At 42.1% G+C, this 22,454-nt stretch overlaps 1 long non-coding RNA gene across 1 annotated transcript; it reads left to right on the plus strand.

Annotated features, from left to right (window-relative positions):
- The first annotated feature begins 1,687 nt into the window (after positions 1-1,687).
- LOC311443555 lies at positions 1,688-17,771 on the plus strand. Its single transcript, XR_014697330.1, has 3 exons — positions 1,688-2,138; positions 15,413-15,525; positions 15,622-17,771. It is a non-coding gene; the product is annotated as an uncharacterized lncRNA (long non-coding RNA).
- The last annotated feature ends 4,683 nt before the right edge of the window (positions 17,772-22,454 follow it).

Genomic DNA, 22,454 nt, shown 5'->3' on the forward strand with positions numbered 1-22,454 from the left:
ATGGGAAGGGTTGGTGTGCTAGAAAGAGATGCAAATCACGGGAGTGGGGTGTGATTTCAGTCTTTGAACCTCGTTAAATTTGGCGTGTTAGAGGGTACCTCTGGTTCAGTGTCCGTATTTACTTTGTGCAAGTGTAGGAATAAGCAGTGCTCACTTATCTCTGCATCATTTACCAATTACATAAACAGCATCTATAATTATGTTTCATTTATTTAGGTTTTCTCTTGCGGGATTTCGTTGAGGACAGAGACTGGGACAGAATTAAAAGTACATGGCTAGGTTAGCAGCGAGGCGTTATCCCGTGCTGGCTGTGGCTGGCTGTGATTTCCATTTGATTTCAGCGTGTGAGAGCAGTCTCTGCAGCCTAATTCTTATGGACATGATAAAAGTCTTCCAAGCTGAACATTAATTGACAGGCGGTTTGGGTGGCCCCGGTAATAATCTGTAGCAGGGCTGAGGCATGTTTGTTTGTGGGGAAATAACCGAACCTGGGGCATGGTGAGGAAATCTCCACAAGCTGTGCTTGTAATGCACTTGTCTTGTGAACGGACAAATGTTTCCAGTGTCAAGCTTGCGCTTTTGTTAAATGCAGGATTTCAATGCATTTAAGAAGCACTGATCAATAGTTCTTCACATCTTTCTCTCTTTCTGATGTACAGAATTTGCTGAGCATGGATGAGAGGCACAGCTGTGAGTAACAGGCCTGCAATTCAGTCCTCTGGGAGATGCTGGCCTGGTTTGGTAAAATGAGTATTTTTTGGAAGAAAAAAAAATTCTGATAGAAACCTTAAGAAGCTGCAAAAATAAATGTTTTCAGATTAGAACTTGAGAAAATTTAAATGTTTTCAGCTTTACCATAAAAAGGTGGACTTCTTTCAGGAGGAGGAACCCCCCCCCACATTTCTGCCATCTCTTGTTCTGTAACTCACCCCTCAAACATCCCCCACAGAAATTCCCCAAGGCATTCATAAAAGAAAATTAGATGGAAAAATTCCAAGCAACCTTGTTATTTACAAAGGGAATTTTTATCAGCTCTCAGTTTGCAGAAGAAAATCTCATTCCTCCAGAAGAAGCAACCCAGACATAACTCTTTTAATGAATTTCAACCACGAGCATCACTTTGTGATTTATTGGTCAAACTCTAGTCAAGACTCAGATATTGATAGTACTGCAAACAGAGGCAAGATTGGCAGATAACTTTTCTCACATTTTGCAGAAGAAATGACAAATCCTTAGTATTTATTATCCTTAAATAACTTGCCATAGTCCAAGGCTACCCTCTGTACTTAGCCAAAGCTCACGGTGACTTAGAATAATTTCACAGAGTTCACAATTTAATCTGCGAGCTGGGACTGAGCCATGTACCAGTGTACGAATATTAAGCATCCCACAAAGCTTTTTGAGACTTTGAGCAAGTTTTATTTGGCATTTTGTGTATACTAGAGATATCCGGACTAACAGCTTGCTAGGAGGGACTTGAATTTGTGTTTTCCAAACCCCAGAAACTGCCGCAGTCATGAGGTAAGTTGCTGTTTGCTTTCTCCCAGTATCTCCCATGTCAGGGATATTTGAATTTGCTCCCCTCTGAAAGTGGCAGAACCACTGGGCTACCCTGGCAGGCTCTTAGGGTCACTAAATAGTTAATTATGCAGTAAATCGCATAAATAGGGAAAAAAAGGCACTGCTGGGAGTTCTCCCAGCCAGGAGAGCCTGGGCACCCCTCTGTGGTATCACCATCCAAATGCTGATGGGAGTCAGCCTGGACTTCTCTGCCTTGTCCAGAAATGCCTGGCACGGAGACGCTACTCAGCAAATATGTCAATGAAATAGATAAATTCTCACTTTTGGGGAAGGTGGGGAGAAGTTGATTAATTGATGTTTTCTGACAAAACATGTTTTGCCAGAAAATCCCTGCCCAGTTCTAATTAGAATGCTGTATCTGGCCTGCTTGTTTTAGGCTTATAACTCTGTTTGGAGATCAGATGGTGAATTCTTACCACTGAGAGCAATTTCCTAAAAATCTGTTTAGTATTCTGGCAGTTTGCAAGATGGGAAAAAAAAAAATCTAAAAAATGCTTAGGGGCAAATTTTCTGCTTGGTGCACAGGGAGTTGTAACGCAATAATTGCAGCTGGGTGGGTAAGTCATTGCACTGGAAATTTACTCCATAATATCTTGAGATTATAAGGCAAAGTGGTTTTCTACGTAAACTTTAGTTTCTTTGCCTCTTTGGATATCAACTTTGCAACTAAGAGGAAGTTGGCAAAATTTTAATGCAAAGAGGGGGAACGTGCACTATTGCTTAATCAAAAGCGGCTGAAATAGCTTAGGTAGATTTCTGCTGGTTGGCAATGTTACCATTTCTTAAAATTCATGTGGTAATTGAATCTAATGTTTGTGCTGGAAGCTGAATGCATTTCAAATGTGAATTAGACCTATGTAATGTAGAACAGCAGTGCATAATTAAGGTGTTTCATAAGTGAGATTTAGATTTGCATTAAGCACGGATTCTCAAGACATCTACAACCTTCTTGCAAAATGAACCCAATACCCTTAGAGTATAGGTACCATTTCATCATGCGCAATATTTTTATCCAGGAATTACGAAAATGAATGAGATGTTAAAAAAAATTATGGACCAGATTTTCCCTTTTGTGCAAGCTGTATTAAGAAGCTTTGCAAGTATTTGGGATGGAGAAGTGGGGAAGACAGGACTTTAGTAGGGAGGTTCCTGTAGGGGCAGTGGCATGTTTTGAGGTGAGCCACTTGATTGTCTCTGGTCTAGTGCTTGACAGGACATTGGGATCTGAACTTCTCCATGAACCACAAGATCTTTTCAGAGCATACCTAATGCTTTTTAATTTCAGACAGCTTTGATTCCCTGAGCAAGGGGAAGATTTGTTCTAGGTGATCAAGCTAAATCTAATACAGATGAAATCCATGATCCATACTAGCTGGAGATCTGAGGGGTCTCAGCACCCACTGCTTGCATCTCCTGACCCTTTCCAATTGAGCTGAATTACTTGCTGATGGGGCACTGCTGAAACCATCTAAGTGACTGCTTGATTTTCTGCTTGTTTCACACTGGGTAGGTGTCTTGGTGGGCATAAAAACACTCTGAAGGCATTAGAACTTTCTCTAATGAGTAATTATGGACCCTAGGAATGGGGTCCATGGCTCTGAGAGGTAAAACAGCAAAGTTTGATATACGAGGCAGTGCTGAGAGTAAATGCGACTTCTGTGCTACCAAAATTATGAGGAATTAAATTCTGTCTCCCGAATGCTCTTAATTAGACATCACTGGAAGATCTGATATACTTTAGAGGTTTTGACAGCGACTGAGATATGGATAACTTGGGGTGAGAGTTTTTCTTAACTTTAACTTCCAGATTGCTCTTGGCAGCGCTAGTAAGCATGTTGAATAAGGCATTAATTTTAGTTTTAAATGTTCTCAGATTTCCATAAGCTTTTATTTTTAAGTTCCTCCTGTTCCACATATATTACTAAGAGCATAGAAGATGTATTAATTTTAAAATTTCCCTAGCTGTTAGGATATTTATTAAAACATTGTAATTTGCCAACAGAAATGCAAACAAATAATTCCCCGGTATTACACTCAAAATGTAAGGAAGACACAAAGAACCCAATTAGCCTTTCCCTATCATCATTAAATTGACATGGGAGGGATGAAGATAATGCCAAAAAAAATCATGGTTTTAAAATGATTGTGTAAGTTGGAGAAGTTCTTCCTAACCAGCACTCAGAATACAATGCCAGTGTCAAAATCCTCTCTTTGTGCAGAGAATTTTTGGAAGAACAGAGAAGCAGAACAAAATGTTACTGAGAGAGTTCTGTAAAATGCATGTTTCACTTCATAAGGGCTGCTGCAAGAATATTCTTCTGATTTTGACCTTTGTGAGTTTAACATTGCAATGCTGTGGCTGGAGCTTTGGATTCAGCTGGAGACAAAAACCTAAAAATAAACCTAATTTGTTCTAAGACAGAAACCTGAGGCCTGTGTAACTCTAACGTGCAATTACAGGTGTGCTCAGGTTCACTCAGCTGGTTCCTATAGAGAATCAGTTGATAACACTTGCAGTGTTAATTTAAAGCTGGTAGCAGAAGCTGCCAAAAGACAAATCAGGTAGGTTTCCTGCAGCTTTATATTTCTCCAGAATCCTTCTTCCAAATGAGTAGTTTTCTCCTACTGCTAATTCATTAATGTTACAGTATTGTGTGTTGCTGTTGGAATAAGATGTGGGATTTTTTCAGGGTGAATGTTACCATCATGGCTATAAGGAGAAAAAAGCAACATGCTTGCAAATCAGATTTTCATGGTTTGTTTTTTTTTTTTTTTTGCTATGAGTTTGATGCTTTGTGGTTGGGTGCAGCTCCTGACGGGTGAAGGTCTAAGCAGGCTGGTGCAGCCGAGGCTGTGCTTGCTAGACCGAGAGCTAGGTCACGGTGACTGCAGCAACATGACCATGTACTTTTGCCGGCTCTCATCAGTTCTTCACCTTTGTGGTGCTTTGCAGGAGATTGGGGTTTTGGGATGCTGTGGGAGGGCTCCCTGCCACTGTCTGTGTTTCGGGAAGCTGTCTGCCATAGGCTGTGGAGCAGGCTCTCTGCAGCTGGCAGAAAAGCTCTGGGCTGAGCAGCAATCCCAAAGATGTGGAGCTAGACAGTAAGAGGTCAGTGTGAACTGGATAGTTCTCCAGCAAGGGGGCATTTTAAGTGCAATTGCACAAGCTTGTCTGATCCTAAAATTTGATTAAGAACAAATAAAATTATATTGCTGGGCAGTCAGAGACTTATCCAAGACTACTTTAAGTCCTTGCCTGGGGCAGTCTATGAATATTCAATGTGATGACCGCTCTGGTAATATTGCAATCAACTGAACATACCAATCATGACTTTTCTTTAATCATTAACGTAGGTTGTTTTCCATTATTGTTCCCTTTGATTGATTGGCATGTCTTGAACTCCTCAAGGAGTACTCCTTGAGGTGTACTCCTCAGTACACCTTCCCTGATCATCCTATGCTGATCTTGGCAATGCCTTCCTTATCCCATGATTGATTATTTGAAGTCTGAAGTAGTTGTGTGAGTACCTGCTAAACCAGTTCCAGATTATCTGGGTGGTTTTGGCTTTTCTTCTTCTAAAAACTGTCATCTTCACACTGTCTATTAACCAGCTCAACCAGGTCTCTCTTTGTGTGGGGCCAGGCGCATTGGGGTCCCAGTGGAGACAGATGCCTGCACCCCTTAGGGCACTGGGATGATCCCAAATGTCCCCTCTGGGGGAGTTCCCACCTCTGCCCACCTGGGCATGGGGATCAGCCCCTGCTGGGGCAGCAAGCACACTATAGGCACATGCAAATTTTGTCTGCAGCCTTAGTTGGAGACAAGTGAAGCAGTGGGCTTATTGTGTCCCTTCCTGCAAGCCCCCATCAGCAGGCTGAGGGCAGCTCCTCCCCATGGGGCAGTGGCGGTACCTGCTGCTGGGGGTTGAGGCTTGTGCCTGCAGTGGCTGGCAGCAAGCAGGGCAGTCACAGTGCCAGCAGGCTTCCCAGATGTCATCCTGGCTTATCACATGGCCACACATACCCGTCTGGGAGGGAGGGAATCAGAGAGAAATGGGACGGCTGAGGCACCTCAGAAAGCCATTGTTCCCATAACTGCAGCTCCTCACAGGGTCTCCTTAACCCGTTCTTATTGCCCCCTGGCCTGGTGTCTCCTCCCCAAGGGAGCTTCAGTGTTTCTTCAATACTTCACTGTTCAGAGGATTACAACACTTTTTTCTGATGTCTAACATGAATCGTTCTCGCTGCCATTAAAACCAACTGCTTCCTATTTGGACAACTGTGGACAAAGAAAGTGTTTGATTCCTTGCGGCTTTGCAGGAGAATGTTAGGCTAAACAAAAATGCTCATTCACGGGGGCCATGTAGGCCCACTTCCTGGGCTTTGGCCTTTCTCCCTGCTTTCTTTCAGACTCCTATCAGTTGGTCCAGGTCTCTCCTGAGGGGCATTGCCCCAAACTGGCTTCATTTTCCCAACAAAAGCCTTGTCAGTGCTGGGAAGAATGTGAGGGCTGCTCTGCACACCTCGCAGACCATCCTTTATTTATGCATGCATGTTTGTCTCTTTCAAAATTGTGGCATTCTTGATTCACACTCAGTGTAATTTACTATAATTGCTAAATCCTTTTCTAAAGAACTTCCAACTAATCAATTTTTCTCCATCCTGTATTTGTGCAGTTGATTATTTTTGTATGCTCTAATTGAAATGCACCCTATTGTCTGTGCTAGGTCTCCAGCTTGTCAGGACCATTTGTAATTCTGATCCTATCCTTGCACACATTTGCAGTCCCTTCTGGTTGGGGGTCATTTGCAAATGTACTGAGAATATATTCTGTGTCCCAGGTCACTAACGTGGCATTGAACAAAACTGGCTCCGGACAAATCCGCAAGGAATCCCTTTGTTTTGGGCATCTTTCCACTCTGACAGTAAACAATCAATAACTCCTCCCCGGCTGTAGTCACCTTGTCTTTCTTGCATTCACCTGCAGGAGTTTCATCTACATTGTGTATCCATAACGTGTATACAATACCGTGTGAAACAGTGTCAGAGACTAGGTGAAGTATGACATTTTCTCTTCTCCCTTATCCACAAGGTCTGTTACCTTGTTGCAGAATTAAATTATATTGTTTTGACATTATTTTTACGTGACAAATTCATCTGTGGTGCTGTTCATCTCCTTCATGTCTTCCGTGGGCTTACAAATCACTTGTTTGTTTGTTCCAGGATTCTTGTCTGTCCTTTTATTCTCCAGCTCTGCCTTCTTCCCCTATGTTAAACGCAGGCACTGTTGTTCTCCAATTGTCCTGTGCCTCCTCCAAGGATTCTCAAAGGTGAACTCCTTCCCAGGGACTCCTAATGATGTCCCTGACTGGTTCAGCCTAATAACCGACAGGATCTATGTCTCAGAAACTAATTGGCCAAAGCAATCAGATGGAGCTAACTTACTGAAGTACCCTTGAAAGTTTTTTTATTTTTCTCTTCCCTTAATGTAGATGGTGATAGAAACTCCGATCAGAAGTTTTAATTGTTAGTTTTCTACACTGAGTTGAGATTATTGCTGAGAAGAAAGCCTTGAAATCATCAGCATTCACCTCTGCTGAGTCACAGAATGACACTGCTCCTGGTTTTCATCTTAATATTCAGTTACACTCACAGTGTCTTAGCTGCACCATTTTGTGATATCTCTTCACTTATTTTTCTCAGCCTACTTTGCAGTTTGTTAATGTCTGCCCCAATAGGTTCAGGTGCTTTGTAAAACCACATCACCCTGGAAGCAAAGAGGGAGTGTCCTGCAGGGTGGTGAACCAGAGGTCTGCTAAGGACAGCCCTTCTGCTCGTCCAGAGTTGCTCAGCAATCCTACAGAAATAGGTATGTCTTGAAGTCACTTCCATCCCTTGTTCTGGGTCCATGCTAAGTCGGTGTAGACTAATGAGGTGATCTGGCCCTCATTTTACCATTTAGGAGCCAGAAGGCAACTGGTAAATATCACAGACAATCCCTGTCTTCATGCATAGCTGCTCTATTGCATTTCTGTCTTACACGGCTGTATACAGTGGAGCCAAAGGACAGCAGCTGGGAGGAAATTGCAGACAATGAAAGTCCTCTGGCCCAAGCGCTCATTGTGATGTATGGAAGAATTGTGTTAATTTATATGAAGTGCCTTTTGGTAAGGCTGCTTCTGCTTGAATTTGATTTTGAAAAGAAAAAAATTATTCTCCCTTCTTACTGCAGACTTCATAATGCCTTTTGTATTCTGTGGTCAGGTCACTCAGTACCTGCAGCATCCCACTGCTTCCTTGCTGCAGATAAAGTAGTGCCTTTTGTTTCCCCTTGCCCAGGCCTGACCCCTCCATTTACTTTGCCATCCACTACTTTCTGGTGTCTTAATTTTAGTGGGCTCAGCAGGCACTTGAGGAAGATTTTGAGGAGAATTTAAAGGAGACAGTCTTGTGGGTACTGACATTCTCCTCCTGGTTTCAGCCCCGGGCCTCTGACAACAGTAGCAGGGTCCTTCCTTCAGTGCCCTACTTGAGACTGATTCGTCTTCCTTCCAGCACATAGTGAGAGCCCTCTCACCCTCTGCACAGGGAAGTTACATTTCCCCAGAGGACCCAGTCCGCAGCCTCCCCGAGTGTGAGCCAGCCTCTGAATTACAGCCAAATCCCACTGGAGCTGGTCCATTTATATCCCAAGACTGCCAGGATCCTTTGGCCCTTAAGGGGTAATAGGCACAAAGTGGGAAGTAATGGAGGGATTTTCATTTGCACCACTTTTCTTACATGAATCAAAAAGTCCTCAGGCCTCGGCAGCTGCTCTGGCATTGCCGTACCTGCACTGGGCAGCTGACACAGGACACGTTCATGATAGAAGTCTGGTGATATCCACCATGCATCAGCCCTCCTCCTTATGGGATAACCCAGGGGTCAGTGTCAGGCCAGCTGTGCCTCCTGCTGTATGTGCTGCTCTGAGCAATGAGGCTAAACCAGGGGGCGGCCTCCTGGGGGGCTGCCTGCAGCCACCGTGTCCTTGGTAGGAGCGTGGTTGGGCTTGCAGCTGGGCACGAGCCTTTGCTGGGGGATGGTATCATCTCATCTCTTTAGGAAATAGTGTCTTCTTCCTCTGGACTTCCCAGCTCTTTTAACCAGGATCCATCCCCAGATCTTGACTTCTGTTTTACCACCTCTTTCCTACCACTCAGTACCCAAGCTGGAAAAAATCTAACAACCCCTTCACAACTAATAAAGCATGACTACTCTCACCCCGTGATTTTCTCCCTGTGCCTCTGCTGAATCTTTCTTTACTTATAACCCCTCCACCTCATTTTCTGTCTTATTACTCCTCTCGTACTTGTCGCTCACCCATTTTAAGACTTTTCTGTACCTGATAGATCTGTAAATGAGAATTGGATTCCTAGTAATTAGATAAAGTTCTGACTCCTGTGTGAAGACGGGGTTAGAAAGGTCAATACCAGCTAGTTCTGAAGAAAACTAGCAGGAGCTAATGTATAAATCAGAATTTGAAGTCAAATTTCTTCCTATTTACTGTTTTAAGAAATGAAAGAACCTAGAAAGTTTGAATTGCATTGAAAGACAACAGTTTTTAAACTAGTATTTTTTAACATTAGGAGCGCGCTGAACTTGCTACTCTTGTATAAAAAATAGTGATGTTCATGGGAAAAGGAATGAAACATTGATGTGTATGGCTAAAGAGAATTCATATCATTTGAGAAGATCTAATAAATAGAAGATATTTGTAAGATGTATATTTAAGATATATTTATGTGTGTGCTTGGAAATAAAATCCTTGGCTTCAGATCTTAAAGCAACCACTGATGGGAGAGTTTTGTTGTAAGATATGTAGCTGCCTGTGTAGTCCTGTGAAGCACTCGGTGCTGGGTGCCACCAGAGACTGTGCATGGGACAGCACAAACCACGGGTCCCTGTTCAGGTGCATGCAGCACCAGGTCGAGCATCTCTTAGCTGTTAACACCGCAGGGCATTTTAGACAGCCTGGTTACATGTACTGGGTTGGCTGTTGCTCAGGGTAGTAAAGTAGCATCTCTGTATTTCAGAAAAAAAAATCCAGGGATCTCTAAATGGCAACAAACAGCCAGAAGGTTTTTTGCTTTTATAAAACTTTCTGCATTAAATACAGAGAATAAGGCTCGGAAAGAGTTTCTGCTTTGTGTTCCCAGCACATGCCACAGAGCAGTTCTCTCTGGGAGAGCTGATACCTGGAAGATGCTTCACTGAACACGCACCTTGAAACATCTCTTGCCCCCAGATATGTGGACATGTATACAAATATACATGTACACATTTTCCTGAGAAGCATTTTCTCCTATTGCTTAGTTTAAATATTGCACATCAATATTTTTGTCACTATTTTGTTCTTCATTAGCTCTTTAAAGCTGATATTAACTAGTAAATTAGATCCAAAACCAGCCATAAAAGCTGTCACTGACTGACACAGAAGAGCTTGGTATTTGATTGGAAATAACCACAAGTATTGCAGCAATAGCATTGGCAATAGAGTAATAAAACTAAGCACATCTCTCGAGGGCTCTACATACTGAATGATCTAAGCCTTGTAAATCTTCTGTCATGCAGCAAAATACCAGTATAACTCATTTACAATAGACAAGCTAAGGTAGAGTGTGAGTCAGCCTCCAAGAGTCAAAGCAAACCCTCAGCAGCTGAGGAAAACAACTACTGGTGAGCGTGTGTTTAGCTGCATCGCGCTAATATCCGTGTGTGTGGTGCTGTATAAGGACAGAGCAAATTGGAGCGGCTTCATCCGAGGTGTGTGAGTGTGGGATGAGGCAGACTGGGAGGTGTGTGAAGTTACGGGCAGGGAGTGTTGGTCAGCAGGGTCCCCGCCCCACAGCTTGTGCTTCGTCAGCACCGCAGCAGCATGGGCAGCCTGTAGTAAAATTGAGCCTTTGACCACACATGGAGACATCTGCATCAATAATGGTAGAGGGTTAGGTATTGTTGGAACTCTTTGATAGATAGCTACAGCAAATAAGGGGCAGATAAGATGCTGTGATAATAAGACAAATAGGTTACACAAGATACGCTAGAAAGAAAACAAGTTGGATAGCTTTATAAATCACACCAGAGCTCTGTAATACAAAACTTTGGGCTTTGCCAGAGAGGCCAATGGGGAGGTACGGGCAGCACCCTGGATCAGGAGAGCAGGACAGAGGTAAATGAGAGAAGCTGCATGTCAGGAGAGCCGCAGGAATTCCTGGACGTTATCATTCTGTCAGCTATCACTTGGACCTGGCACTTCAGGCAGACCTGGATTCACATCTATCCTTCCACTTTTATCAATGACTTCAGCTTACAGAGCAGCAAAACTGTTCGCAAAGGACTCAGGGTTCATGGAAAACTCCTGGTGATGTTCGTGCTCTGGGAAGCAAACCCTGTACCTTGCTTCCCTTTGCTGTCAAAGTGCAGTGTGCTGCTTCACCCCTGCATGCCTGGGGTCACACCTCATGCGCTCAGAAGTAGCGGTGTCAGGGCTTCCACCCCCTGCTAGGCACGAGGGTGTTCTGCACAGCTCCATCCATTCGGCAGCAGAGTAGAAATTTGGGTAGGATCCTATTTTGCAGGGATGTGGGGGCAGTCAAGCCATGAGCCATGTGGGGGTTTTGTCAGGATTTCTGAAAGTCCCTCTGGAGCTGGTGTGTTTCATCCTTTTTTATAATCTTCTGGAGCTAAATGACACATTGATAAACTGTCTAGGATAAATAGCATTTTCCAGACATTACCAGACAGTGGGGACTTTTTCAATGATCCTTTGTCACCGTTTAAGATCAAAAAGGTTTGTAACTACTGAAACGGGAGGAAGAAAAAGCTTCTTGCTATTGCAGTGTTTAAGTATCCCATTGTTTAGTTAACGTGTTTTGACAGATGTGGTTTCAAGATGCAGAGAAGTTTTAAAAAAATACCTGTATAAACCTCATCGGTCGAGGATTGGAATTTAGATTTACTTCTTACTGAATGGTGCTATTGTGTTATACCATGCAGCTAGTGAAAATGCATAGCCATAACAGTGCCTGGATTTAAACCACTATATACCAGGTGGACTTGCACAGAGTGATCAGAATACTAAGTGTCGCCCGTGGTTTACAGTGAGACTGAGAGATTATTTGTTTTAGGAAGAAAGATGAGAATGCCTGCTATAAGAGCGTGAGCAATGTCTGATTGGGGGACACACGGTATACAGGCCCAACATATTTCATTATGATTAAGCAATCTCAAACGCTAAAAGTTGGATTGCTTATTCTAGTTCTGCTGCTGCTCCCTGTGTGTCATGGCAAGTTAATCTGCGCCTCTGGCTCAGCAGTAGCTGGGGGATACGTTTTGGCATTTGGAGTATGTTTTATCATTTGTTCCCCTTCTCGGATTTCTTTATTTGAAGTAGGGTCTATGAGTGAGAACAGTCAGTGTGAGCTTTGATCCACGTCAGGGTTTGACCCGATGTCGCTGTAATCTCTGCCATGCAGAACAGAAGGCTTTAAAAAGTGTGGCACAATCTTCACCAATTTTGAGCTGGGCTTTGATAAGGCTTGCACTGCTGTTTGCTTTGCAGCATCCTGTAAGCTTCTGCTTGCGGTGTCTGCTGTGCTAGGGCTTCAGAGGTAAATCCCTGGGGACCTTACCTGCTACTGAAGTTCCAGCTTCTGATCTGATCCTCACCTTGCTCCCTGCAGAGGAAAGGTGACATTGCCAGCATGTCATGCAAGCATGTCACTTAGGTAGGAATTCATTATTTTGAGCCTTTCACAAGCAGCACAGGCTTCCTAGCACACGAACAGAAGCAGTAATGGTACTGCTAAACAACAATATTTGTAAAATGGCAGGTCTTGGCTTCCTAGCACATCCCTCCTTGTTGGCCAGCAGTGCTCTCTGGAAGGTTGACCAGCCCTGGCTGTGGTTGCGTGCTGCTGGTACACGCTTTTGGCAGAAAACTGTACTGGGAAAAGCAGGCACAACTACCGATTTGGATGTAGTTGCACTTGCTTACATTGCACCGGCTTTGATCCTCAACGCTGTGGTAGCATTCAGGTTTCTGCTGCTTTGCTGTGTCTGCTGTGCTCTCTGGCCACCCACATGCAGGGACAATGCTGCAGCCACTTGGTGCTTTTGGTAGTTTCGTCAGTTAGGGTTTTGTAAGGGGGTTGCCTTTTTTCCCCCAAATCTATACAAGCAACTAGTAGCATGATGCTCAGCTTTATTGAGCCAGCAGCAAAGGAACTGAGCGCAACAAGAGCAGCAGGAAAAATACAGCAGAAACGTCAGGAATTAAACAACAGGCATCTTCTCATCTTACCAGCAAAGCTTTTACTGAAATATCTTAATGGAAGGAATTATAACGATTCTGATTTTTACACCGAGTAACATTAAAAATAAACACAAAGTGTTAAGCATCCTAGAATTTCAGTCACCGGAGTACCTCAGGCTCTGGCATTATGTAATTATACCTCTTCTTGTTCCCAAGACTACCGGAGTGATTTGGGTATTCCTGGGGTAAAAGGGGAATGGTCCTGGTGGATGGTGTCAGGGTGGCCACAGGTGGTGTGAGGCCTCTCCTAGCTGCTAAGGACGAGGTGCTTGGTGCTGGTGTTTGTAACCAGGAAGGCTGAGGGGTCCCAGGGCTCTGATTCCTGTGCTGCTGGCCCTCTGTGATTCGCAGTGAAGTGGGATGACATGAGCAAGAAAACAAAAAGTAAAAAAACCATCTGGTGTCTGTAAGCATTTTTGAAAAAATGATCCAACAAAGTGTTCAATGAGTATATTCACTAGTCATTTATGCAGCTGTATAGACTGGGAAGAAAGACGGGAAGGAGGAAGGTGAAGCATTTTACATTATTCCAAATAAATCGAAGTCTTCATATCGGTCATTCATCAGATATGAATCAAGCAATTTTCTGGTCCCCTGTGGCCCTGTGTCAGAGAATTACACCTAATTTGTGTTAGCTTGGCTCACCGGTGCATCTTGTCTGGACTTTGAAATTATGTGGCCAAATTATTAAGCTGCTCAGATTCTTCAGGAATTTCTTTGCTCATTTTGTATCTATATGCTAGACATCCAAACAGATGGATGTCATTGCTGGTTTTATTCCTGAAGGGCTTAGTTTAACCTTATGCCCTTGGCAGGTCCTTCATAGCAAACTGCTGAAAAATAATTTCTGTGGATATTTTTCCCATTGCTTCCATGTACTGTATCTGATGCCTTGAAGATTTCTGTTCTTTTACTGCCTTGTTACCACATTTGATGTAGTTATTAGCTTGTAAATGTCCCTGAGAAGTTAAAAAATCTTGTCCAGGTGGATTGATGGCTCATTATTAATAGAAATAGCTTTTCAGAACTCATTTGTATGTTTTGCTGGTATGTTCTGCCCTGTTCTTAAGAGTTCATGTCTGCTCTAATTTGAGAAAAGACTTTGATTCTTAATTTTGTACCCAAATACGGGAATGCTAACTGACAGCATCTCTTTTCTTTCCTTTCCATTTTAATATACACAGTGTTTAAAGCCAAACCATGCAAAATCACTCATTGGCTCCTTAATTATTAAATTTGGCGGAAGCTTTGCCAAATGAGGATGGACAGTTTTGGCTGGTTACCAGTTCTGGTGCTGCAGAACTACTGGAAGACCATGTACCTTATCTCCAGGGCCTTAGACAAGCATGAAGGAGGACGTGAGATCGAGGTGTCGGGGAGTGTCAGGGAGCAGAAGTGGCAAAAGGGCTGCAGGATATGGAAAGGGAAGATGTGCAGATTTGGGAAGGAAGACCGGAGTACAGAAGTAGAAAGGAAACTGAGCAAGTAGAAAAATCTGTGTAATACCCTGTACACATGGTATCATTTTCAGAGGCAGCTTCTTATTTCACTTGACTTAGACCCATGTATATATAATATTTGATGATTTAGGCAGAAATAAGTCTATTTTAAAGCTAATCTTTCCATTACACATTGAATACATTATAGATTCTCTTCTACTTTAATGAAAACCTGGGTGAATGGCTTAAACAAAAACAACTTACATCGTGAATTTGATTGAGGCAGTTGCTTGAAAATTAGCATAATATGTTGCAGTAAATATTGCCCCAATCAAATAAACAGGAATACTCAGTAGAACTATTCAAAGAACTCAGTATGAGTAAAAGAGACATAAACGTATTCTGCATTCTGTGGCATTTTTCTGTGCCTTTTTAAGGGACAATATTTCTGCAGCACTTAAAAACCTCTTTTTGTATTGTGATGCAGTTTCTGACACATGAGTAAGTCCCACTTAAGCATCATACTCAGATCAAGAATTTATGGCTTGTGTTAAAAACAAAAAAAAAAAAAAAAAAGGAAGAAAAAAAAGTGGTCTTTCTATGGAAGATATGTGGAGCTAAAATATAAAGTCCTCCATGACTCAGACAACTGCATGGAAGTACAAGCCTCCATGTATTGTATCCTCCAAAGGAACTATCCAAAGGATGCATCACAGCAGTTCTTGTGGTTGTTGCATGTATAGGAACAGAAGAATAGGGCATAATCCTATCCTTATGCAGTTTTTTTTTCATTCCAAACTACTGCTTTTTCACATTGCAGCCCTCTCCTACCTAAGAGAATGATTGTCAAGCAGATTGAAATAATTTGGTCAGGACTGTGATTACAATGAAGTTCTGCTTTGCTAGTTAAGCCAGTGTTTTGCCCCCAAAATTCAAGAATTTTGGACTCGTAACTGAAATAAACAGAATAAGAATGGCAAGCACAGTAAACCTGGGCCCACTCTATGAATCATTTTTCTATTTTATTTTCTTTTCTGAGGTTCACTGGGCTGTACAAATGTTGCCTTGTTGTCATTACTGCAGCCAATACGTTTTTCCTGCTTGGTAAGAGAGCAAGCCTTTTCACTCACTTTGAGCATGCTGTTCTCACAGGTAAAACTATTATTTATTTATAGGACAAATGGGAAAGGTACTTAAAGGAGTTCAAGTATGGAGAATGAGGTGGCAAGGTTTTCTTTTGCATCACAGATGGAAGTGATTTGCTGTCATCCTTCATTTGGAAGATCCTCCTCGCTGTGGATGTCCTAACCCACCATCCCCACGCAGCGAATCCAGGCCTGTGTGTGCCGTGTTGTCATGGGCACCCCTGCTTACCCATGAACTCTGCTCCAGCAGAGCCTAAACAATCACACACAGACAGAGCAGAATTCTCTTTTCATCACAAGAGCCGAATTTATGCTCACACTGTCTCTGCAGAAGCTTGTTTGCTCAAACACAGCAATATGGAGTCAAATGCCAAAAGAGCTGCAGCTTACAAGTTGGGGGTGAAAGGATGCATTCTTGCAGAGGAGGAGTCTCTTGCAGTAGCCTTGGTCAATGGAGGAAATTAAGGACCCCCGGGCAATTTCAGGATTTGGTCCTGCCTCTCGACTGCTCCAGCATTCGTGATAGTGGCCAAAAAATAGCTGAGTGACTGTCTACCAGCTGGCTGCCAGCTACTCTCCTTCTCCTCAGAGAAGTAGAAGCAGCAGATTGGAAGTAAATCAATACAAAATAGAGGAGGATTCGAGCTTCCTGCCCCCAGCTCCACCTACTCTATAGATGTTTCCCAGCCTGTGGCCTATAGATTCCCAATTTTTGGTGGAAAACACAGGCTGATCTTGAAATGTGATAATTCAGAGGGAGGAAGGAGAGACTACCAGATGGCTCTGCTTTGCACCTACTTCAGTTTGCAGGATAACACTTCTTTATTTGCCATAAATTTATCATTCTCCCCCATCCTTGTGGCATGGAATGAAGTTAAACTTTTGGCCTCTTGGCCCCATCTTTCCACAGAACTAACAAAATGATGCAGTAACATTGAAGGGAGAATGAAGAGAGTTTGTCTTTCCTGTATGCATATGTGCAAAGGAGGAAAGAAAATAGGGGTGGGGGTGTTGTGGAAGAAAGCAAAGAAGCTCATAAAGAATATAAGCAGCAGATCTGGAAACACCCCCTCACTACCCACAGTGAGCATCTCATTCCTCTGAGAGTCTGCCTGGAGGTGTCTTAAATCCATGAGAAACAAGAAGGAACTATTTCTTCTCATGATCATCATCCAAGGTGGAATTATAGCCAGAATTCACGAACTTTTTGAGGTATATTGTTTACTAAAATAAAAATTTAAACGATGCTTTCTTTCCTAATGTTCTTTGCTCTCTTCCTCCTATTGCAGTGTAAAACTATGAAGCAATTCTACTGGGGCATGGTGGGCCACTAATCCTCACGCAGAGAGACAGCAGGATGTGCTGTGCTTTCAGATCTGTGCTTCATCGTCCTCCTCTGTCCTCCTTATAGCATCTCTTCAGAGATTCCACAGAGAAGATTGTAACCATGTTGTTATTCGCTTTCCACATAACTATTAGGCATGGGATAATGTCGTATTATACTATTTTTTGTTGTTGTTGTACCATACTCATCTCAAGGACTAAACAGTAATAAGACTTTAAGTACCCATTTCATGCCCTAGTACAAGCTTCCTGGTTTATGGAAATGTTAATTTTCTTGTATGATAATCTGCACAAATATAGTACGTGTAGCAGAATGGGAGTTAGAAATTTGTAGTTGGGAGCTCTAATTTTGCCAAGTTCAAGAGCAAATTCAGCACAGAAAATATGTCAATGGTAGGCTTTTAGACCATGTGTTACTTTTGCATAGAAGCTCAGTTTATGCATGTGATTTACATATTCTGATAAAATTCTCAACCAGGCTTGTAAAATTATAGTCCTAAAATTTGAAGTGCTGTTTCAGCATTTCCAAGTTCAAATCTAGGTTTGTGCCTGCAATAACTTATTTAGCAGGATTGTGTGGATCTATCACCAGCATATGGAGAAACCAGCTTACTAAAACAGCTTTGGTCCCCAGCATTGTGTGTGAGTTCTGAGTAGAAGTCCTCTGTGTCACTGGCAGAAAGAGGAGTTCAGCTCCAGGGCAATCTGCAGCCCAGGCATCAGCCATCCTGCTGCAGCCCAGAGAGGATTAGTGGTCCTGCAGCCCCCTGGAATTGCCTCAGTTGTACCTCAACGCAGTCATCCCTTAACCCTGCAGGTCCTTTTTTATGAATTGTATGAACAATTAACTATGCTTAATATTTTGGATGTGATCTAGATGCTTTTGATAAATAAATCAAAATCTAACTATCCACTGGTTTTACATTCTGAAATCTATGCAGTTTTTCAGTGTAATTTTATTTTCAATGGCTTCCTAATGAGAAGGCTGCCATAACAACTTGCCCTGTAATACAACCTAAATGCACATAATTCAATATTTGCTTTGTTTCAGATACAGATGTCTCAAACATGCTTCTTTGTTCAGAGACATCCAAACTTTGGTTTGGGTATAATGGCATTTACTGTAAACTTGCAAGCAGATTAATGTCTGCTCAGGAATGTATCTAAAGCAATGTTTTGCAAGCAAATCTATGTGCAGAATTTTTGTTTTCTCAAGAGAGAAATGTGCAAACGTGCAGCCTAGGTAAGAATAATTAAATCCTTTATGTCTGTTTCTATTTTAAAAGTTCTTCAGTGCTATTGCAGTGGCTACAAGGGCAAAGCTGCTTTTGCTACAGAACATATCTAAATGGAAATAGAGATAGTTACAAGTGTGGTACTGTGCTGCAGATGGTCTGGTCAGAATAATAGCTTTAATATGAGAATGCGTGCTTTCTCAACAGCTCCTGCTTTATTTTTGGTACCTGACAAGGACTCTAGGCATTAAGAACAAATTCCTTTTTCTATCCAAAAACACTATTCAAATGAAAATTGCAGCTTAGGCACAACAGCTATGATTTAAAATAATCTGAGCCAATTCTATGAGGAGAATCTATCCTTAATAAAGCATCGATCGTAGTCTTATTTGTCACCTCTAATGCGGTCTTTCTTAAAAAGGAAGAACTGTCTCCAGAAGGTCTGGTTTAGGCAATAAAGCAGGATGAGAAGGTTCCCTCTTTTCCAGACTTGGAGTTTTGTGGGGGAAAATTGTATTAAGCCTACATTCAAACGGAAACTCAGCAGGAAGAAAGCACTGAAAATAAGCATCATTTTCAATCAGCTAAGACTTTTATAACTTTTTAATTTATTTTATTTTATTTTTAATGAGACTTGGTGGTAAATCTGCTAGGACTGAGAATGTGCAGTTTTCATAAAAACAGGCTCTATTTTTTTAATTCAATCTCTAAAGTGCTTTCAGTCCCTGGAGTGAGTTGAGACCATTCATTGTAAGCGGGAGGCTCTTTGATTCCTATTTTTATCGTTCGGAGCAGGATGTCATGACAATCAGCATGATAGGTGGGCTCAGCACTGGGAGGATGATGACTTCCCTGAGCAGTTGTGGTGCCGGTCATGTGCACTGAATGGCTGATAGCTTCCTGATCCTTCCAGGCTATGGTATTGAGCTCTCTCTTCTGGTCAGTGCCTCACAAAGCCACAGCTACTGGATCTTGGAAGTAAACAAGGCAATGACATCTGCTCACTGTGCACCCCTCACCTCTCCGTTTGCTTGTGCAGAGAAGTGCCCGGTGTCAGTGTAAGGCCCGGTGGACCAAACACCCTTACGTTGCCAGGAGGTTTTCCCGATTCACCTTAACACAGGTGTGTCACCTTGGTGCTCAGAGAACAACACAAGAAAAAGTCACTACCAGCTGAGATGCAGCTGAAATATTTGTGCCAAATTACAGTGATTTCAGGACATTAGGCAGGGTTTTTGGACAGATTGGCTCAACATGGGCCCCATTTACTTACTGGCAGGACAGGCTGGGCTCAGAGCAGGAGGTGAGGTCTGCAAGGGTCTCCCTTGCCATCTTAAGGTGTCTGCAGGAAAATGCCATCCACTTGAATTTTCTTCTTGTGAAGTGGTGTTGGCCAGAAGGCAAAGGATTGCTTCATCCCAAAACGAGTGTGAGCTCATCCCTCCCACCTTCCGGACGTTTCTCTAGGGTCTTGTATGCTGGTATTTTCCAGATAGCTTTGTCTCAGCAGGTTCTACGTTTGTCCATTTGTGAACAAGTAAATGCCGTGCTCGAGTTCAAGCTTCCAAAGCCTGTCTGGGGGAGAAAAGCCATTCTTCCTTGCACACAAACACTCGGTCTGTGCTCTGGCACCACAGAGCGGGGGGGCTCGGTGGACCCCTCCACCAGTTTGTCAGTAGAATTCCCAGTTTCAGAGGATGCTATCGAGTAGTGTAAAACTCCCATTGTTTGCAAACGCCCTGGGTCAGTAGGGGTTTGGAAATCACATAGCATTTTTGTGAAGAACAGATCAACATTTAATACTTCTTAATCATCTCCGTAAGTGAACAAAAGGACAGCATTTTGTAGATAAAAGTGTGGTGAATGGCACCTCTTTTTCGTTGGCTGCGAGAACAGATTTAACATTGCCTTTCATTAAGCTTTCACAGCACAGGTCTGTCACAGTAATGCCCAGTCATACTATGACCAAGATCGATTGTTCCAGGACTACACAAAGTAGGAGCTGTTGCAAATACTTTGATCATTTCACTTCTCCGCAGCATATACACAGCTTTTACGAAGGCTTTAGAAAATCCAGTATAAATAGTTTTAATCAAAGGAACATGGGTGAGAAAGTCAACCATGGTTATATCTATGTGTGGGCGAGAACAGAAGTTTTGCACCTGGTATGGGAAGGCTTGTGCATTCGTATCACCCAGCCCATCTGTTTATCAATATTATGATCACTCAAGAAAAGCTCTGCGTTTTAAACCCCTTAGTTTTGATTTTCATAGTTTTGTCAGCAATTTATATATGATTGGCAGAACTTTGGATATAAAAGCCTCCTTGAAGCACAGAAACATTAGGCTCAATCATGAGATTTTATAGCTACTGCATCTGGATCCATTTCACTTTGCTGCCGAATGCTGAAATGCTGAGGATTCCCACTTGCAACTTGCTCTGCTACCATGGTGTCTAAAAATAACTTACATAAAGAGCTATACCGTTTTTGGATACTTTGCTATACATTTTGTGTTAACCTGACTCCACATATGGTCTTCCTGAGGAGCACAAATACTGCCAGATGTACAGTCATGAATCCTGTATTTGCAAGATGGGTGCAAACAGCTGAATTAGCACCGCTCAGTGTGTGAGCTGTGCTACCTGCTCCTGTGCGCTCCTGGGGGGGGAATCGTACATGGTAGCCTTAACTCCCTGGGTGGAATATCCTGATTTAGTCTTGACTCTTCCAAGTGCTAGCAGAGGTTTGACACTGTGCGTCTGAGAGCACCCTTAATTATATTACTCTTCCTCTGCTCGCTACTGGTATAATGAAAATATTTTTTCATTTCAATGATTGAAGCCTATGTGACATCTAACCAGTGACTCAGACAATAAAACCGCTGGTCCTTTTATCTTTCCATTATTCCTTAAGCAATCTGATTCTGTATTTTTCATTTCATATGTACATTGGCTGAAAACCTTAACAATATTACAACTGTAAGTTTTATCTATTTTGTGAGGCAGATTGCTCTAGTGCCTTTCCAAATAATAGCTATTTCTCCTTCAGGTTCTTTGCTTGAAGACTTTAAAAGTCTTCATATATCTGCAATTACCATCTATTAATCCAACAGTGTAATCAATCTAACACCTCCATTGTATTAGAAATGGTTTTGATGTTTTTTCTAATTTAATCTCATCTGAAAAATTTGAAATGTAGCTTTCAACTCCATCAGTCATGTCATTTGTATATATGATAGTACAGTGGAAAGATTGAGTTCAAAAGTTCAGGCACATAACTTTTTTCTAAGTTCTTGTTGGGTTACAGGTTATTTATCCTTTCTGTTTAGGCCTTCTCTTTAAAACCCTGTGAGTTACATTAGATGCCTTGAAATTCTGTCCTACCTTTTTTTTTCTTTTTTGTAAAAAAGATTTTTTTTTTTTAGCCATGGTTTTTGGTGGTTTGTGTGTTTGATTATTATTTTTATTGTTGTTTGTTTTGTTTTTCTCCAGAAAAATAACACAGATTCAATTCTCAGAAATATAATCTCTTATTTGGGAATAACATGACATACCACATCATTATTTCTTCCTAGGGATGGTGTCTGGTTGCTTCCAAATTGATCTGCAGTATGGTTTGACTTCCTGCTTTAGAGAAGGACTGGAAGAAGGTCTTACAGGTGTGTCGGAGTGGATTGAAACCAGCTCAACCATAGATACAACCCTGTGGAGCACAACTGATACTGATTTTACTCCTGAGCTGATAGAAAAATAGCCACGTTTTAAAGCACCAAGTCTGAAAATTTTTGTGATTGCAGCTTCTGAAATCCACAGCAGCATTAGCATTAAAATTGTCATAAATGTATTTCAAGACATCTTGGAAACAAGAAATTCCAGTACATAGGTCAACCAAAGACTTGGGTCAGTTGGAACCTTTCCATAAACTTCTCTCAGTTTTGGATCAAGTCAAGGAAAAGGTGGATAGAAGTAACTGAGGTATCAGGTCATTATGGTCACTAGTCCTATCTGGGCAACAAGCCAGGACAGAACCAAGCAAGACAAAATTGTCTATCTTCTTCTCCCTCCAATGTTGTATGGATAGGCAGATGTATTTGATTTAAAGTATTTCTGTAGTGTTCAGAGCATGTGGTATTCTTATATCCCGCCATTCTGTCACCAGAATATTAACCTTCAGGTCTGTGAACCTAAAAATGTTCACTTGGAGATTTTTATAGTTATTAGTTTTTTTGAAGAATTTAACATAATTAAATAGTGTCTGTTGTCTATCTTTTACTTTAGTTTCTTCATCTGAAATTAAGTTTCTTTTTCTAAGGCCAACTCGCTGCTGCCCATAGAGAGTCTACACGTGTTTGGGAGG

The sequence above is a fragment of the Aythya ferina genome, assembly GCF_964211825.1.
Source record: "Aythya ferina genome assembly, chromosome: 12".
NCBI lineage: Eukaryota > Metazoa > Chordata > Aves > Anseriformes > Anatidae > Aythya > Aythya ferina.